This window comes from Pterocles gutturalis, unplaced genomic scaffold (assembly GCF_000699245.1).
Source record: "Pterocles gutturalis isolate BGI_N339 unplaced genomic scaffold, ASM69924v1 scaffold53584, whole genome shotgun sequence".
NCBI classification, from domain to species: Eukaryota; Metazoa; Chordata; class Aves; order Pterocliformes; family Pteroclidae; genus Pterocles; species Pterocles gutturalis.
Window position 1 is genome coordinate 1 of NW_010135239.1, and position 5,093 is coordinate 5,093.

A 5,093-nucleotide genomic window follows, 5' to 3' on the forward strand; every position below is an offset into this window, starting at 1 on the left:
CGCTGAGGGGCGCCGGGGACCAGCCCCGCCCGGCCCGGTAGCCGTGTGCCGCCGTCCCTCGGCCCACATCACCTTGTCGGCGCAGGACTCCCCAGAGGCCTCCCGCGGCGGGGTGTCAGCTGGGAGCGGTGGGGAGCGGCCGGGATTCACCTTCCCGCCTGCGTGTGTTAGTGTGAGGAGACCTCTGGGAAGCCCGTCAGCTCTGTGGCCTCCACAGGTAACTGCGAGCCAGAGAGTGCGATCACAGGGTCCCCTGCGGAGGGTGGAGTCTGTGTGAAGAGGTGTATAGAGCTGCCTCGTGAAGTGGCTGTACCTCTAGGCGATGGTACTGCACGGGGATATGTCAGTAATTACGTGTTGCATAGATGCAGGATGTCGGTGTTCTGAGTACGTCAGGTCAGTGTGTGCATTTGTGGAGCAGGATAATTCTTTAACTAGTTTATTCAGACTGTCTTCAGAATACAACTTCTAAGTTACAAGATTAGCTTGAAATTATTCAGTTTCAGTGTATGGAAATAAACCCAAATCCTCCTTGCTAGCCAGCTCTTCTTGTATCGACAGTGGGACTGATTTTGTAGGCAAGAACTTGGTGGTTGCGTTGCTTTTTGTGGAACGGAGATTTTCATTAGCTAGCACGTTACCGCTGTGATCACTGCCTTCCCTTCCTTTAGCATCATCTGATGGTGATGCCTAAAACATCCATAATCTCTTTGATCTTTGGAAAAAGTAATATTAATGCTCACATGCAGTAACAGAATAAATTAAATTTTGTAAATCTGTAGAAAATTGAAAGTTTTGAGAAACTCATGTGTTACTTCCTATAATGATTTCACTGTAATATTTGTTACTGCCATTTGTGCTACATGTTTCTGTTAACTGAAGTGTTCTAGACCTATCCCTTTTTGTGTCACAAGGAATGGCTGGACCAAGAATACTTTCCAAGGACAGAAGCGTTCTGGAAGTTTTAAGTCTGTCCAGCATCCACTGACGCACAGCTGGAACCCTGGAGTGGTACTGGATGGGTATGTAAGCTTTAAGGTACTACTGAAAGTCTGTTCTTGTAAACGGAACAAAATTCTGTCTCTTAATCTATGACCTATGCCACAGACGGTAAGGCAGGGGGAAACAAGTGGTGTAGCTTAAGTGTTCAAGGATATGGACCCATCTCTGGGTAGCACTTTGAAATGCAGTGAAGTTGTGACAGAAGATGAAAGGAAAAAATATTCGCTCTAGTTGGGAAAAAAATTGAAGCTTTCTGAACTCAATTGTACAACACCCAGCTTACATTTAAACAATAGTTTTCCAAATGGTTGGATGTTTTATTTATACATTTGTCAAATAATATGTAACAGAGATGAAAAGACAAAATTAACAGAAGACAATTGGCAGCTTTATTCTGAGAAACTCTAAAGCACTTAGGATGGACTGGAAAAGTGGTCAGACTTTTGGTTTTTTTTTTAAATACAGTCTGTGTTTAAGGCCCTGTTTACTTAGTAATACTTGGAATTAGAAATCTACAAACAAAGTGAACAATGCATCAGTACTGAAGTAAAATTCTAAAAATATTATATGTTATATCTGCAGAGTAGAGTTAGACTGTAAGTTAAACAGATGAAAAAATAAATTAATGAAACAAGATGAAACTTTTAACATGCTTGATTTATTGCTCTCAAGTATTTCAGACTTAGCAATGGGGTTTTTTGATTGCTTGGATAGTCTCTTGTAGAAGTGGAAGCACATATGAACATACCAGGGATTATCCCCATGCAGAAATGACAGCAGAATCAGAATTGAACTTTGTGAAATGGCTAAATAAGAAATTGCTACTGTTGACGCGGTGGTTTCACTACAGAGTTCACTGTAATGATCCCCAGGTTACACAGCTCAAAACAAAAAACTAGCAAAGCAATGAGATAAGTACTAAGAAGTCATAAACCTACTCAAAATAAATGCTTTTCTGTTTTCTTTTAAAAGCAGAACTGCACCTTTATATTTTGTACTATATTGAAAGCTGCGATAGATGTAAAAAACATTCTTGACACGTAAAAAATCGTTTTTCTACTAATATCAGCGAAGACAGAAGTATTTATAATATTGTGCAAAGGAAGTGTTTTGTCTTGCACTACCAGACTTATGCCTGAAAATATATTTTATAATCTCAGTTTACAAAAAAATATATTTTTAATTACTTTGAATAATCACTTTCCCACTCTTTCTGCAGCTTATTTATACACCAATGGGAGAGGTACAAACAGCTAGAACAGCTGGCAAAATGACATCCTAAGACACAATAAATAAGATAGAGAAGCAAAAATAATCCATTCTAAAATAATTAGACTAAAATGGTTCCACTGAAAATCAGTGGCATCTCTTTCACGTAGATAAATAAATCTTTGTACAAATACATAAATGTGTACAGGGCATAGCAAAGAAGTTTCCAGCTGGTGAAAACCAAGGAATATCAAATTTTTATTTAATTGGGGCTGCTGTGACACTGCTTTGTGAAGTACGCTATCATTTTTAAAATTTTAAAATTGGATTTGCTAATTTTTGCTAACATCAGAGTTGTATTCAAATGCTTTCTTTGTTCCTATTTTAATGCATCTTAAAGTTTCTCCTCAGTAAATTATTCCTTTCCAAATCTTCAATACTAATATGTTCAAATAAGATTTTTATAATGGGTTAAATTGAGAATGTAGATGCATTAATTTTATGTCCCTTTATGACTAAGTTTGTGCTAGTATAAAAAGAAGTCCAAAGAGAAGCAAATGGTGAAGTTAAGACATTTCAGCCTTCTAATGAATTTATAAACCACTCTCACCTGCTACCACTTGAAATCCATGAGCAAGAGCACTTCATTGATATACACAGAGGGTGCAGATGGGAATAGGTGAGGAAGGTTTGGCAGACTGCATGGATTTCATTTTCTAAACAAAGACAATTACAGTACCTACATTTTGGGCAGAGAAGTTTAGGGTTCTGTCTGCTTGTTTGTTTTTCCTTCACCACTAAGTATTTGTAGCCCTGTCTTAGGAGAACATGATGTCTGTACATGTACTGGTGTAGACAGGTTAGTATAATAAATCTTCTCCCCATCAGTTTTGACATATTTAGCATAAATGGTTTATAGATCCAAAGATAACAAAGTTCTTTATGAGGAGAAGGACTCAATTATCTGGACTAACTCCTTAGCTGATACAGCTGTCTTTGTTGATGCTTCTGCTCTGGGGAAACTTTTGTCCAGGGTTCCATTTGTCCATATGCAAATGAAGCACTTCTCATAAATTCGGTTTACTTACTGAAGAGTGAGGAACTATTTGCTTTGCTTTCTTTGTCATTGTTTTAAGGGTGCAGTCTTGTGACAGGTCAGCAGAGAGCTGCTCAGGAGTCAGGAGTCACAGCTTTTCTCAGATACCTGAATTGCCATCTGTAGGTAGAGCCAGTCTGGTGGTAGCGAAAGGCAAGACCATAGTTACAGCAGCTCTCCCACTAAGGGCTTTGCTAGTTCATGGAACACAAGGGATGGGACTGGGAAACGTTTATGGTATGGTTAAGAACTGATGAAAGAAAATGCATTGTACAGAGGCTTATTAAGACCTCAAAAACATAAAGAACAGATGAGGCTGATGAAGAAAACAGTGCTGCCCTCGTGAGAAGAGATGGGTGGGATGAAGAGAAAGCTGTTTCCAAGCTATTCCACATGAAGAAGCAGGCTACTGCACTTTCTCAGGGTGGGCAGGACCGCAAAGGTGTGGTGCAGCTCTATGAAGAATAGATGCTGTAGGCCTGAAAAGATTTTCTTGTCTGGTAACAAGATATTTTAAGGAGAGTCTTAAACTTTAGAGCCTGCCAGTTAAATTCTGGAAACACATAACTTTTCAATAGTGTGCACACATCTGGCAGCTGTAGGAAACTACAAGCTGCTAGACTTTGCAAATAGCTTCTAGAATAATATTTAACATTTTAGCAAATACAAGATGTACATCCCTGCTTTCCTGGAACGCTCTGACCTTCTCCTGAAATTCCTGGTAAGTATAACAGATATTCAGTATGCATATTTATGTACCATCACTTGCTTTGGAGCTAAATTTTGCCACAAAAAAACACCCTTATGTCTTGGAGGACGCACCAAGTGTGACTTGCATCTAAAATTGCATATGACATTCTCTCATTAGTCATCAGTTCTTCATTCTAAAGCTGTAACTTCACCCGTTGCCCTCATTTTCACAGAATGTTTTCTTCTATAATATTTTCATACCTGTTCCTGACTCTGAACTTAACTGGAGTTGCTGCTAACGCTGCTTTTATTTCAACTCAGGAAGCCTCACCCAGGAGCAACACTGATGGCTATCTTGGATAAAGGCGTTAGCTTTTCTTCATGCCATTTTCTCTCCATGTTCTATAAAATACCTTCATAGCAAGGAAATGTTCCCTGGCTGTTAATGAGGAAATAATCCTGTCAGTATCTTTCATGGCATCTTGGTCAGTATGTCTGCTTAGGAAGATTTCAGTGGTCTGAACAGCATGTGAACTCCATTTAAAGAGAAGCAAAGACCACCTCAAGAGTTTCCTGAAAAACAGCATTAAAAATCAAGAAAATACAGGTTAAGAACCTTGTTCTGTTTCTCTCCTAGTTTTGTACCGTAGGGACATAGTGCTAGGCTAAAAAGTAGGAAATTAATATAGGTACTTAAGTTTAGTAGTTTTATAGAAGTCAGCAAAAACTCGGAAATTCAGGGCTGATCTCGTCAGTCTGTCTGCTTTAAGGTGAATGAAATACACTCCATCTGTGGTCTCCGAGCAAGACTGCGTCACAGAAGTAAAACTTAGTTGATATTTGCTGTAACTCTTGCCCAGAACTAATTCTGAGTTTTGATCAGCTATATACAGAGCGGGGGAAGGTGTGTGTCAGTGGATGAAGGGTATGGGAAGATAAGGAGGGAAAAGAGAATTAAGATGATTTTTTTTTCTTTCTTTTTTTCCTTTTCTCAGGTTAAGATGCGTTTAGTTGGAATACAGATGGCTAAAGCTGACTGCTTGGTTTCTCTGAGTTTTACTACTTTTGGGTAGGCAGACAATTTTAATCTGTGTAG